The following is a 14,582-nucleotide window of genomic DNA, read 5'->3' as shown; positions in this document are numbered from 1 at the left end:
TCTGAGCGGGCAGCATTTTAAAAGTATTTCCTGCTCAACCATAGGGTGAAATTATACAAGCCAGTGAGTCCTGAAAACAGCTGCCTCAAATTCTTAACCACCTGCAAAAAAAAAAATAATTTTACGTTGTTTTTAATTTTGAGATTGGGGGTTTTCTGTTGTTTCAAACTCTGAGGGGCCCTCCAATTCACTAAACCTTCAGCTGGAAAGAGAATTTGGGAGCTTGAAAAATGTTTTGCGAATCTGAAGGAGAGACTTCACTGGAATTGTATTTTCATTAATGCGCTTGAAACAACTGTTCCTGGAAACGGCCTGGGGACTGTTCCTTGAAACAAGGGCGAAAGTCCCAGGCTCTCGGGGACTCTGGTGAGCCTCAGAAACAGTCCCATGGCTTCTTGGTACAGTTTCCCTTGGTAGGGGGACGTGGTGGAGATCCCTCGGTGGAGGTTAGAGGGGGACCTCCTCTTGTGTGAGCTCTCTCGACCTGTTGCATCCTCCCAGGCTTTTCAAGTTAAGAGTTGGATTTCCTGAAATTGTTGATCTGGATGAAAGTGCAGGCGCCCCCTCCCCCTCTCCCCTCCCCAGCCGAGTGAGAGTCGCTGCAGGGGAGGAGGAGGAGGAGGAGGGGTTGAGGTGGGGTGGGGTGGGGTGGGGGCCGCGGGAGAGAAACTAAAGCGATGAGCACCAGACAGGAAAAGTGGGAGGAGGAGGAGGAGGAGAAGGAGGGGGAGGAGGCGGCCTTGAGAGGAGAGGAGGGAAACGTGTCACCAGCCCGGCTCGGGGAGCTCCGCGGCCGCGGCGTTCGTGGACCCGCGCTGGCGGTCGGGAGGCTGGACTAGACCCCGCAGAGGCCGGCGCTGCGCGGGGAGGGAGGAGGGAGAGCTGGGCAGCGCGCTGCAGGAGAGCGATCCAGATCCTCGTTGCTCGCCGGTGAGAAAACTTTCTCGGGAAGACCGGAAACTTTGTCCTAGGCGCGCCGTCTCGGGCGGAGGCGAGCTGCGGGTGTGCGCAACTCGAGGTGACTCAGCCCCGGGACCCCAAGGGGGTGAGTGGGGAAGTCCCGGGGAGGGGCTGGAGTTGTACGCCCGGCGACCGCACGGGATTGAGCACGAAATCACCGTGCACTCCAGGCACGGACTGGCGGGGCACGAGCCGGGGCGGGGGCTTAGGGAAAGCGTCACATTTGGGGGCAACCGGATGGGGACCCCAGCACGGTGCAGGATCCTCGGATCGCACGCAGCAGGAGGACGGAGGCGAGCGGACTGGCGCCCCCCGGGTTGGGGCTGGGGAGAAAGCCGTGCTGCTTAGCGCGGGATGGGGGGATGCAGCCGACCGCGGGACCCAGGCTGTGCCAGGAGACTAAAGAAGAAAGTTTGCTTGTTTGCTTCCGTCGTTCTCCCTGGGCCCGAGGCGGCAAATCTGTAAGAGCTGCCGCGGCTGGAGCGCGGGCGATCGGGCGCCCCGAGACTGCCCATCTTTTCCTGCCGTCCCCCTATTTGCAGAGACAGGCGTGGGAGGGAGGGCAGGGAGGCCAGCCGCTTTGTCCCGCGCTCCGCTGGGCTCCGCCGCCTGGGGCGGGCCGGGGCGCAGCCCTCGAGACACCCGGCCGGGGCGGGCGGCTATTCGGCGCCGGCGGCACCCGGGTTCAGCTGCGGCTTTCCCGCCCGCCCTCCATTTGGCGAGGCGTTCGTCTGCGCGCCTGCTGTGCGCACGCCCGGGGCCCTCCGCGCACAGGGGGCTCTCCGGATCCCCCCACCCCGCGCCCCGCCACTCTCGCGGCTGCGACCCTCCCTTCCCGGCCCTCGGCCCCTGTTCCTGAGGGCGGGCGCCCCGGGTCACATCAGGCGGTATGCTTGCAAACTGTGCCTCAGCAATCGGCCCTGGGGTGCCTCCCTGGTAGACAACAGGGTTCTGACCCTGCCCCTGCCCTCGGTCACATGCCGCCGCCTCTTCCTCCGCGGGGCCGGGAGCCCGCGTTTTGTTTGTCAGCAGTAAGGCGGGGAGTATTTATAGACGGCGCTGCAGTCCTGCGGTGTGTAAGGTTTCAATTACTGCGATGCGCCCCACAGGACGCAAGGCTCACGCGCGGCCGCTCAGAGGCACGTCTGCTCCCGAGACCCGCACGTTCAACGCTCTGGGCGGGTCCTCGGGTATCCCTGCCGGGGCGGGGTTCTGGAACCTGTTGTCCCCGGGATCCGTGCAAAATGGCCCACGCAAAGGACCAAAGCGGTCAAGGGCGCTAACAGCCCTTACTGCCCCTCCAAAGGCTGCTCGTTGATCAAGCCTCGAACACTGCTTCTTTTGGAGTTCCCTTTGGTGACCCTGACCACCGTGTGTTGCTGTCCTGACATTTCATTGGTCTACGCGGTGCACAAAGTCCCCGGGGCTGAGCTCTGGTAAATTGCTCTCTGCTGGAAGGCGCTGTTCTTGACATCCTGAAGCAGCAAGTGGGTCAGGAGGGGAAATGGGGCTTGCAGAGGCTAATTTAGAAACGGTTTCAATGTAAGCCTCTGTTGAGGTTCCCGGTACTATCGAGAAAGGTGCGGTGGGCTGTCCTCTCTGTGGAACCTGGCCGCAGGGCTGAGCCCTTTTTAACCCACCGAGGGTGCATTCCAGAGCCTATTCTATAGCAGATAAAGGGAACAATGCTTGAGTGGTCCACAAAATTGTCTTTGGTTTCTACAACACCAACCACTGTCCTTTCTGTATCTTACCGATGCTTCTAACAGCCTGAACCATCAATAGTGTAAAAAAAAAAAACAACCTTAGAAATGAGCTGGTCCAACTGTCTTACTGCTCCAAGGCTTAGTTTAGACTACCTTGTTTCTTAAGGAGGAGACCTCATTTCTTTCAGATGCAGAGGCTCATGGATATTTATTTTGGGGGGGCGAGATTTCAATAATGATTGTTATTTGAACATTATAAAAATAGGCCTTTATTTAGAAAAGGAGGAAGAGGGGGGCAAACACTCCTTGAGCTTTACTATGTCTTAAACTTGGCTCTGATTGACATTGATAATGGAACAAAATCTGCAGGGAAACAGCAATGAGGTAGGTACCGTTATATCCCCACCACTATAATGAGGAGCCCACAGAGGCTTTGGACAAACCATTGAAGTGGTTTGTTCCAAGTCACACACACAGGAGTGGAGCCGAGGAAGGGGTTTGGATCAGTTACTCCAGGCCTCTAGTGGGAGCCTTCCGTGAAGAACCCAAGGTGCCAAGTAATCAAGAAAGTCCTGGTGGTTCACATGGATGTTTCTGGAGCAGAAGTGGGTACCTGAGCAGTGTGGGAGCTCTAGAAATGAGGCGGTAGGAGGTGGGTGAGCAGTGGGGGACCTGAAGGGACCAGTTGGGTAGTTCTGAGTCTTTACTCCATGGGAGGAGACAGTCCCTGCAGGTACTTTATAGAGGATTACTAGCCTTGGTCTGGCAGGGGATGGCTCTCACCCCATAAAGCAAGACCTGGCAACTAGCCTGCCCTGGGAGGTACCCAGAGGGGGACAGCAGGGAAGGAAGGACCCCCACCTCCCTCAGAATACCTTCAGTTGTGATGATGCCTGGTTAGAATCCCCAGTTTATAGGCAATATAATTTAGGGAGCTCATGAGACCTGTTTCCATTTTAATTGGACTTGGCCTTTTGTGGTAATAGTCACCTAGTCTCTGTCTTTAAATATTCTTTTCTTATGTTTTGCCAGTTTATGGCCTTTGTAGATCAATCCTTGGATTTCATTTAGAGGAGAGAGAGGGAGGGCAAAAAAAAAAAAAAAATCTGCAAAGGTTAGTGATTACCTAAATTGGATTAAGTTCTGTCTAGCAGCGTTTAAAGAAATGTTGCTTGCTCTCTAATTACCATCAACTAGGAATTTAAACGGTCTATTAAATTTAAGCTTTTTTTTTTTTTTTTTAATCCACGATAGTTCTAGTTCTAACATATTCTGGGGTTTTGGAGGCTTTCTTATGTTCTTAAATGTGTAGAGGGCATTCTCTTCCTCCCCACCTTTTAAACATATTACATTTCTCTAGGAGGATAAGAAATGGTGTTATTATATACTGGCTTCATTGAAAAGCAGAAGCTCCTAGCCAGGTACATCTGGCTCTGTCAACCTCTGGAAAGCAAGCTGGTGAACTGAGCTCCTTGTCGGAAATTTAGGGGCACCTATGTGAAACTCTGGAGTATAGGGGATGGACAGAGTATGGACAGAGTATGGATGGAGGCTGGTTGGATGGAGTGTGACTAGCTCCTTTATCTCCGTAGTAAAAGGATGGGCCAATAATGAAAATCTGCCACCTTTACTCTGTGCTTGGGCTTTGAATCAGAAACTGGAGTGCTCTTTATCCAAGGGGGTGGTGTGTGCGCTCGGGTCTGGGACTAGGGTCAAGCAAGTGAGGCATCAAGGGTATAACCACGAAGGGCATGGCCCTAAGAGACCGTGCCTCACCTGCCTTGGTCCTCTTTGGGACCCTGGTATGCTCACGGATGACCTCTGCCCAGAGGGTTTCAGAGAGTGGTAGAACTCACCAGAAGATCTCTCCTTCTTTCGCCCATGCCCCGTGGGAAAATATGATCAACAGTTACCCCTGCCACTGCCCAAAGAACCCATCATACGTGTTTGTACGGTTTATTTTGTGTATAATCGTATGTTACCCGAAGGCATGTATTTATGTCTCTAGGCTTTCATTCTCTTTCCTCCTCCTCAATTTTGGGGTGCAAGTATATGATTTTTCCAGTGCGTTCACCAGTGTCCTGGTTTTGCCACAGCAGGTTGCCAGCAGCATTTACCATTTTCTCGCTCCTCTTTACCTGTTACAGAACTTGCTCTGGCTTGGCTGGTTCTTTTTGACCCGGGCTGGGTTTTGTGTTTGGTTGAAGGCATCTGTGACAGCAGTTAGGTTTTTAGGTTTTTAGCAGAGACTAGGATTAAGGGGCCACTTTGGGCTTCCTCGTTGAGGAACCAGAGTATATGTCCCCTTGAACTGAGCCTGGGAAGATACCTCGAAGAAGCATTTGTTTTTGTCTTCTTCCCAAGGACCGGGGGCAGGGATCCAGCCAGGGCTGTGATGTGCATATTGTGCTGAACTGAGCTGCCTCTGCCCCTGTTACAACCTGCTCGTGACCTCAGCTGCGTAAATCCTCTGTGGAAACCCATTAACGCTTGCCATCTAATTCCACATACTCCTTTGGAACTGGCTCACCGTCATTCCCCAGACGTCTTTGCGGTATGTCAACTCCAGCCGTCAGTTCGGGGAATTCTGCTGCAGGGTACCAGCTGCCTAAGTCCCCCACCACGAAGCTGTGTGACCCCTTTCACCATAACGTCTCTGGAGGCAAAATTGGTGGGTAAACAAAGCATTCCTTTGCTGTGTTCTGAGAAAAGTTTTAAAACATTCTTGACCTTGACCAATAGGACAATCGATTACTTTCAAGACACGCGGAAAGGTGTCGGTATCAACTTTGCAGAGAGAGGAGTTGTTGTAAGAGCCCCCTGCGTTGGTCCTAACTGGCATCTTGGAGACAACACGGGACAAGGAGTTGAGATCTGGAATCTGATCTCGACTCTGCTGTGGGCCAGCTGTTGGACCGTGATCAAGTTGCTCAGTTGCTCTGGGCCTCAGTTTCCCTACCTACAAAGTAATGGGACTGGTCCACTGCGGTTTAAAATATGAAAATTAGGAGACTTGATATTTAAACTTGAGGTTTCCAGCTTTAAAGAAAAAGCAACAACAACAAAAAGGCTGGGTTCTCTGGCGAGGTGGTGTTCCCTGCCACGGCCCTGATAAGAATCAAGTTTGCCATCAAGTTTGCCGTCCGGGCTTTAGGCCTCCTTGTCTTTGTCTTTAATCACAATCGAATTCTTGTTCTCTCTTCTAGTGTCTTCGTTGCTGGTAGGATTACATCTGGCTCATGTTTGTGTTCAGCGTAGTAGGTGCTCATGAAATAGTTGTCGACCTGTGATTTTTTTTTAAACTTTTTTTTTCTTAAAGATTATTTATTTATTTATTTGACAGACAGAGATCACAAGTAGGCAGAGAAGCAGGCAGAGAGAGGAGGAAGCAGGCTCCCTGCTGAGCAGAGAGCCTGATGCAGGGCTCTATCCCAGGACCCTGAGATCATGACCTGAGCCAAAGGCAGAGGCTTTAACCCACTGAGCCACCCAGGCGCCCCTGACCTGTGATTTTTTTAAAATTCTGTCCTTGCCTATCACAACTGAAAAAAGATACTCAAGCTTCTGAAAGGCTCATGAAAGCTTGTGTTTCCTTCCTCACATTTCCTTTCTAGGCTCCAGCATCCATGTTTTTTGGAGTAACTGGTGAGAAATGGAGAACCCGTGTTTTTCACTTGACCTCTTAATAGCTTTGCCTTTTTTTTTGTCTTTTTTAAAGATTTTGTATTTATTTGTCATAGAAAGAGCACATTTATTTGTCAGGGAGCCGCAGGCAGAGGAAGAAGTAGTCTCCCCACTGAGCAAGGAGCCCCATCAGGGACTTGATCCAGGGGTCCTGGGATCATGACCCGAGCCGATCCGACTGAGTCGTCCACACATCCCTTAATAGCTTTGCCTTGTAACTAGAAAAGGTGATTCACCTTTCTGCCTCAATCTTGTCTCCACTGCCCATCTTCCAAGTAGGGTTGTCAATTTGCATTCATCCTGTGACCTGGGGAGTGTTTTTGGCGAGCCCCTGAGCCCCAGGGAAGCAGGTACTTTGTTCTTCCTTCCCTCTGTGCTTTCTCTTCTCAGATCCTGGCACACGCTGGACCTCCTAATGTTTGGTTGTTGAATGAACTTGAAGTGGCCCCGTGACCTCTGTGAAGTGATCAGATCCCGGCAGCCTCTTTAGTTTTCTGAGTCTCTATTCAGTGCTCTCTGTCTTTGGCTATGGGACCCAGAAGTTTCCTTTCCCTTGATCCCGTTTTCTCATGGGAAAAAAAAAAAAAGTCACCCTGCTCTTTTTTTTTTTTTTTTTTTAAGATTTTTTGTATTTATTTGACAGAGAGGAACAGAGCTAGAGGGAACACAAGCAAGGAGAATGGGAGAGGGAGAAGCAGGCTCCCCGCTGAGCAAGAAGCCTGATGCAGGGCTTGATTCCAGGACCCTGGGATCATGACCTGAGCCGAAGGAAGAGGCTTAACTGACTGAGCCACCCCGGCGCCCGCATGTCACTCTGTTCTTGCAGTGGGAGGGTGAAGCTCATTTTTAGCAAATCGCACAGCTTAACCGGGAGCACATTTCCCCACCCTGAAAATTCTTGTTGTCAGCCAGACAGTAGCTTTGGAGCGCTGGGTCACCCACCAGGGTTTTAGATGGTACGTGTCGGAAGTGTAATTGCCCAGGTAATGGTCAGCCTCAGCGACGGCTTCTGTCTAGACGTTCCGGTGTGTTGTCTGGTGGGCTCTGCAGCATCGCTTTGGAAGGCATTGACCGGCCACACCCTCACAATTTGCACTCCAAGAAACTCCATCCTTACCGTGGGGCTCTCAGATGAGTAAATAAGATGTGTGGTTATTCCCCACAGTGTGGCTGGACTTGTACCGAAGGAGGGGATTTTTTTTTTCTGGTGATTATACAGTAGTTTGCGGGCGATGGTGAGGGCGATGATGTCATGACTGCTAGCCCGGCCCAAGTCGTCAGCGCTTTGAGTCCTCTGGGCACTGGGAAGGCTCGGCGAGACGGAGATAAGCGCTGGAGCTTGCATCCTGTTGCGCCAATATTTTTACTGTTGCCGAAACTTACCTTCTCGGGACTCTTCTGTCTGGGACTCTTCTGTCTGCGTCGGTTTCCAGCAGAGCACTGAGAAAGCTGTCTCATTCTACCAGTGGGGCCTTTTCCATAGTCCCAACTTGACTCTTCATGGTTTCTTGTTGGTGGGAGAGTCTGTCCCTAGGCTGGCTTTTGTTTCCCAAGAGTTGCGAAGAAGTTTGGTCCTTAATCAAAACCAAAGGGTGGCTCAGTAGGTTAAAGCCTCTGCCTTCAGCTCGGGTCATGATCCCAGAGTCCTGGGATCAAGCCCCACATCGGGCTTTCTGCTCAGCGGGGAGCCTGCTTCCTCCTCTCCCTCTGCCTGCCTCTCTGCCTACTTGTGATCTCTGTCTGTCAAATAAATAAATAAAAATCTTAAAAAAAAAAAAACAAAAAAAACAAAAAACAAAGGCAGGACTCTGCACCCAGGCACCTCTCCTGGGCCCCATCTGTAGGCTCCATGCATGGGTAATCAGACCCAGGCTTCCTGGCCCACGCAGCCACGGTCCATGTTCCTGTGGACAGTCATCCTTAGGCGGACCCCAGTTCGGTCATCCAGGGAGAGAATTTTTCTGGTCCCTCAGCAGCGGGAAGGCTGCTCTGCTGGGTGGCCTGGACGTCCACGCGTCATTCCATCATTCAGAGATGTTTACCTTGTATGTGCCCAGCACTGTGCTCGCAGCAGGGCACGGCAGGGGACGGGACAGGCCAGGTCTCAGGCTTTGAGGAACTTACATGCCATCGGGGCTTGTCAGTGAACAAGTAAACAAGCACAATGACCTCACAAGCTGGTTAGGGCCCTGAGAAAACGGTGCCTCCTTCCTGCGAGAGGCAGAGTGTGCCAGGCAAGAAGCTGTTGATGGCGAGCATGAAGGGAAGCCCCGGGTGGTGGTCACCTCTCACCTCTGCGTGTGGCAGATGGGAGTGTTGCTTAAACCCCAGCGGTTAGGAGCTCAGGCTGTGGAATCAGGTAGGATCTTACTCATCTTCTGACTTTGGGCAGGTTAATCCCTGTGCGTCAGTTTCTTCATCGGGGACATGGGAAGATTAAACCTGCCTTGTTAGTTTCAAGTGGAGATGACCTGAGATGCTAGATAGAAGCAGGCGTGGCACCGTCCTGACCGTCCTGGCTGGGCCCTGATGAAAGCTAGTATATTCTCTTTGGTGATGGAGTAAAGTTAAGTCATGGTAGAGGATTCACAGAATGGTCTCTGTGCTCTTGAACACCCACTTCTGACTTGGTTCCTGTCTGGTGGGCTGAGGTGGGGTGTGTGGGGGTCAGATCTAGTTTCCTGGGTTGGCTCAGTAGGTCCTGGTTATTACTGTAGGTTTCTTCTCACCATGCCCCATGTGCTCTTGGCTCACCCTGTTGCAAGAGTGTGTCTGTAATACGAAGGAGAGCTCGTGGTGAGTGGGTAGGACTTAGATGGGGTGGTGGCTAGGTGGGGGCTGGTTTTAGGTTTATGCCCTGTCATGGCCAGGGTCATGGTCACGCTGCCTTGTCTCTCAGAGGTGCTCGGTTCTGTAGGGCAGTCAGTCAGGGTAGGGGCTGAATGGAGAGCTGGCAATGCCGAGGGGCTGGTGGCCACCAGCGAGGCCGAGCTCTTCATCAACTGGTAAGCCAGCAGACCTCAGGAAGGGAAGTGACTTGCCCAAGCCCACAGTGGCTGGTTTGTGGGGGCTTACGTCACACCTTAGAGAGGCCCCTAGGGAAGGTGTGAGAGGGCTGGTGGTCAGAGCTGTGATGGGATAAAATAAAGGTCCCAAACCTCTACGTTAGGACCCTAAAGTGCGAGTGGGCTTGATGAATTTGTTGCCGAGCCACATGATTTTGCATTTTTTAAAAACCTGGATTTTTGGCATCTGTTGGAAAATTCAGATCTGGCAAAATTGAGCTTGTGTCCTGAAGTGGCAAAAGCCGTACTGGATTGAGGAGGGACTGCCTTCTTTAGCCGGGACAGGTCCTGCCCGCTGTCTGTGATGTTCTACAAAGTGTGGCCAGTTTGGGACACGTGGGGCAAAAAAGGGAAAGAAATTGGTCTTCCTTTCATTTTCTTTTCTTCCCCTAGGGTTTGTTTTTCTGACCTGTGTGTCCCTGTACAAGGCAACTCCTCTTGTAGAATAAGTGAAGAAATAAATTTGTGTTGAATGAATGAACTATAACTGATCGCTTATTTGGGATCAGAAGGCAAGTTCAAATCTGTACTTCTTCCAAGCGTCTGAGTGACTTTGAACAAATTAATAACCTTTGTGTTTTGTCTTTTGTGAGTGGGGTGGGAAGCATCACTGTTGTTTTACTTATTTATTTGAATATGTCGTACATATTCGTGTTTCAAAATTCAAAGGTGCAAACAGGTTTGCAGAGAAAAGTCTTCCCTGGGTCCCTGTCACTCAGCTCTTTTCCTTGGGGGAAACAGGTGTTCTGAATTTCTGGCTTGTCTTTCCAGAGATACTTTATGCAGCGCAATGAAATATATAAATGCTCTTTTCATCTTCTTTTACTTAGATGGCAGCATAATATACACACGATTCTGTGTTTAGCACACTTTCATTTGGACGGGAGGGCACGCCAGTCAGCCCATAGTTTTCCCATTCTAGCATGGGGGACACCCAGGTTTCCATAGCCAGGTTTCTGTTGCTGGGCATCTTGGTTATTTCCCATCTGCCACAGTTGTAAAGAAGGCAGTGGTAAAAACCCTGGTTATGTAAGTCCCTTGACATGCCTAGAGTAAAATTTCTGGAAGTAGAATTGCTAGGTCAGAGAGCATAGCCTTTGTCCTTATGGTAGATCTTGCCAGATTTCCATTCCTAGCAGCTGCCCCACATTGCTCTCCTTCCAGCAGTGTGTGGCAGTGCCTGTTACTCCATATCCGAGTAATAGGTCATCTCCTGGAACCTGCGAGGGTTTTGTGAACACAGTGTGTTATGAAAATATTAACACTAGCCATGAGTATAAGGGAGGGGCCTTGGATTGGCCACATGAGATCTAGGTTATCTCATGGAGATGGGCACACCACTCTTTTGAAGATGAGGAAGCTTTGTTTTTTTTTTTTTTTTAAGATTTTATTTATTTATTTAATAGAGAGCACAATGAGGGGGAGCACCAGAGGGAGAGGGAGAAGCTGGCACCCCGCTGGGAGCCCCATGCAGGGCTCAATTCCAGGACCTCAGGATCATGACCTGAGCTGAAGGCAGATGCTTAACTGACTGAGCCACCCAGACGCCCGTGAAGATGAGGAAACTTGAGTCATTTACTCAGGTCACCCAGATAATCAATTGCAGAGGTTGGATTCAAGCCCAGATTTCTTATATTTCAATCCCGGGATATTTCATATGGTAAAGCCTTGTGTAATTCTGGGTGCTGGTATTCTCAGCTGACAGGGACGTACAGTTCCTGAGTCTCCCAGTAGTAGTGCCTCTTATGGTGGCTGGTTTATTTGCTCATTCTTCAAGTGTCTGCAGAATTCCTCCACTGTACCAAGTGCCTGGGAACAGGATAGACAGAGTCCTTGATTTTATGGACCTCACAAAAATAATAACTAATTCTGTAGTCCTTTACTGGGTGACAGGACAACAAAGGGGGTGAGGAGGGTATTCTCTGGGGTCATGTGACCTAAGCAAGAGTGAGGGGAAAGAAAGCTCTCTCAGCAAATAAAAGACAGGTGATAAAGGGTCTGTGGGTTTGAGCCTGGAGAAGTGGATGGGCAGTATTTCACATAGGGCATTGCATATGCAAAGGTCCTGAGGCAGGGAAGAACAGGTCGTGTTGGAGGAAATGAAAGAAGACCAATGAGCTGGGGTGCAGAGTGGCAGGAGGTGAGGTTATGAGGATGGGGTTTAGGGATTTATTCTGAGAGCTGTGGGATGCTTCGAAGGCATGGGAGCAACAAAGTGACATGGGTATCAAGGGCTCTGGGTGGTGAGTTTCTTGCCATAAGCTATATGACCTTAGACAAGGTAAACATTGAGCACATCCATTTCCTTCTCTGTAAGGTGGGGATGGTCACAGCACATGGATTCTTTCAAACATTCGGCTGGTACATACAGTATAAAATAAGCAATTCATTTAGACTCCGCACACATGAGCGCATGTGTAATATACACGCGTCCCCAAGATGTGACACACTCTATAACTTTCTGTCCTCATCTGTTAAAGGTTTTGGCCGAGACCCCCTAAGTTCATGTTGGAACCACTGAGAGAATATGTCAAGTGTGTGTTTCACAGCGGGCCCTCGGTAAGTGGAGCTATCACTCTCCTCATCCACGTTACCATCGAGATGACTCTGGCGGCGACCAGAGCCGACTGGGCAAATCCTGACGGTGCTGAAGGACACTGGCCCTTCTTGTCTGTGTTCAGGTCCCAGCGAAGGAGCTGCGCCGGGGGTCTCCTGACTGCAGGAGCTCCTGAGGGGGGAGTGTAAATTCAGCCTTCTCAACGGTTTCCCTGGAAACTGGCCTCTCCTTGTTTTCTGGGCCTTCCCATCAGCTGTGTTTTCTCAGTTTTCTTTGACTTCTTTGTTATTTACCCTCAGAATGGCTTTTTCCTGGAAGCCTCAGAGTCATTATAAGCCACTCACTTCTTTATTTTAAGTTGGGCCATGGTTCTACTTCCCCTTTCAGAGTGCAGCGTTGGAGCCTGAGTGGAACTGATTTGCATTTTCTACTAAGTACACTGCCCTCCTCGGCCCTCTGGGCTGGCCTACAGGCCTGTGCCCCGCTCCCCCCTGCCGAGGCCTCTGGGAGGAGAACGTGAGACACCACTGGATTTTTTTTTTGGTTTGTTTTTTGTTTTTTGTTTGTGTGTTTGTTTCCCCTCCAAGAAACCTATCTTGGATCCCGTGTGTGGAGGTTTTCAAAGAAATCCCTGTGTAGTGAGCCTGGGGAGCAAGGCCAGTGAGGGGAACCTCCACAGCCCTTCATGTGTCCGGGACCCCAGCTTTCCAGATAACATAAGCACCCACCACTTCACCATTTATATCCTTTTAGAAGCACATGCCTCTAAATGTTAACTGGTCCTTCGCAGGAGAACAGCCACCAAAACACCGGTTTCTTTAACTCTGACACGTTAGGCAAGGAAATTTTTGTGATGATGATGTTGATGGTGTTGGTGGTGGTTGTGGCTGAATTGTGTGATCCCCCCCACGCCCCTGCTGCCGCTTTGTATGTTCAGAACCTGGCTCCTGGTCCCTTCGAATGTGACTGTATCTGGAAGTAGGGCTTTTAAAGAGGTGATGAGGGGCGCCTGGTGGTTCAGTCAGTTAAGCGTCTGCCTTCAGCTCAGGTCATGATCTGAGGGTCCTGGGATTGAATCCCTGCATCAGGCTCCCTGCTCAGTGAGGAGTCTGCTTCTCCCTCTCCCTCTGCCATTCTACCACCCCCACTCCGCCGCTGGCCTGTGCTCTCTGGCTCTCTCTACCTCTCTGTCAAATGAATAAATAAATCAATAAATAAAGTCTTAAAAAAATAAAAATAAAGAGGTGATAAAGTTAAAGTGAGCCTCTTAGGTGAGCCCTAATCTAGCCCGACTGGTGTGCATATACTAAAAGGAAATTTGGACACACACACGCAGAGATGGACGTACGCAGAGGGAGGGCCCTGCGAGGACACAGAGGGAAGGTGGTCGTCTGTACGCCAAGGAGGGGGGTGCCTCAGCAGAAGCCAACTCTGCCGACACCTGGATCTTGAGCTTCTGGCTTCCAGAACTATGAGGAAATTCATTTCTGTTGTTTATGTCCTGCTGTCTGCGGTCTTTGGTTGCAACAGCCTGAGCGGGTTATCACTGTGGTGGTGGCAGGGGTAACAAAAATAAAAAGAATAGGTGGCATTTATCAAGCACTTGCTGTATACCAGGACTATTCTAAGCCTTACTTGAGTCATCTCTTTCACCCCTCATACCAATCCTAAGTCCCCTGCCAGGTCACACAGTAAGTGATGGCACCTAGCCCGGCTCTGGCACCTATGCTCAGAACCTTCACTGCACCTGCTTGTCACCCCTAATAGTTCCTGGATCCCTGCCAGGTTACTTCACAGCTCCTCCTCCTCCTCCATGTCGCCACAGGTCTCCAAAGTAACTCTTCCTGTTCCCCCTTTTCTGGATGTCGAGACTGCAGTCAGGGTGGTCCCAGGCCACACTGTGAATACATTCATTTCTCGGGCCTGCAATAAGAAATTACCACAACCTTGGTGGTTTAAAACAGCCTCAAGGCGTTCTGTTGTAATTCCGGAGGTCCGAAGTCCAGAAGTAAGGGGTCCCGGGGCTGTGCTTCCTCCGGGGGGCGCTGTGGGAGAATCTGCGTCGTTCCCTTTCCTGCTGCTGCCTGTGGCTACTGGTGTCTTTTGCCCGCGTGTTGTAAGGATACAAGTGGTGGCATTTGTGGCCCACCTGGCAAATCCAGGGTGAGCTCATTCTCTCATGATCTTTAATGGAATCACGTCATTTGTCATCGAACGTAATATTCAGAGCTCCCCCTGGGGCACCAGGCTTCCTGCCTGTCACCATCAGTGAGCAGCAGAATGTTCTTCGTTGGGGCGCCTGGGTGGCTCAGTGGGTTAAAGCCTCTGCCTTCGGTTCAGGTCATGATCCTGGGGTCCTGGGATCAAGCCCCACATCGGGCTCTCTGCTCAGCAGGGAGCCTGCTTCCCCCTCTTTCTCTGCCTGCCTCTCTGCCTACTTGTCATCTCTGCTTGTCAAATAAATAAATAAAATCTTAAAAAAAAAAAAAAAAAGAATGTTCCTTGATGCCAGGGCTTGCCTGATTCCAAAGCCACTCGTGGCCACTCATCCTTGGGAGCTACAGCCATGAGACTTCCCAGCTCCCTTTCGGCCGCGCTATTTCTGGCTAG

At 50.8% G+C, this 14,582-nt stretch overlaps 1 protein-coding gene across 9 annotated transcripts in view; it reads left to right on the top strand.

The window, feature by feature from the left end:
* Positions 1-794: 794 nt before the first annotated feature.
* Positions 795-14,582, top strand: part of PRR5L (proline rich 5 like) — a 69,915-nt gene continuing 56,127 nt past the window's right edge. For 2 of the 9 annotated variants that reach the window (XM_004755992.3, XM_004755999.3), the window contains exon 1: positions 811-1,045. The gene's annotated coding sequence lies outside the window, so the exon portion shown is untranslated. The other 7 variants (XM_004755996.3, XM_045066013.1, XM_013058009.2 and 4 more) reach the window with 7 other exon arrangements.

Source organism: Mustela putorius, unplaced genomic scaffold, assembly GCF_011764305.1.
Source record: "Mustela putorius furo isolate JIRA1106 unplaced genomic scaffold, ASM1176430v1.1 tig00003859_pilon_pilon_pilon, whole genome shotgun sequence".
NCBI classification, from domain to species: Eukaryota; Metazoa; Chordata; class Mammalia; order Carnivora; family Mustelidae; genus Mustela; species Mustela putorius.
Note: the sequence above shows the minus strand (reverse complement) of the source record. Positions and strands in the feature narration are given on the sequence as shown.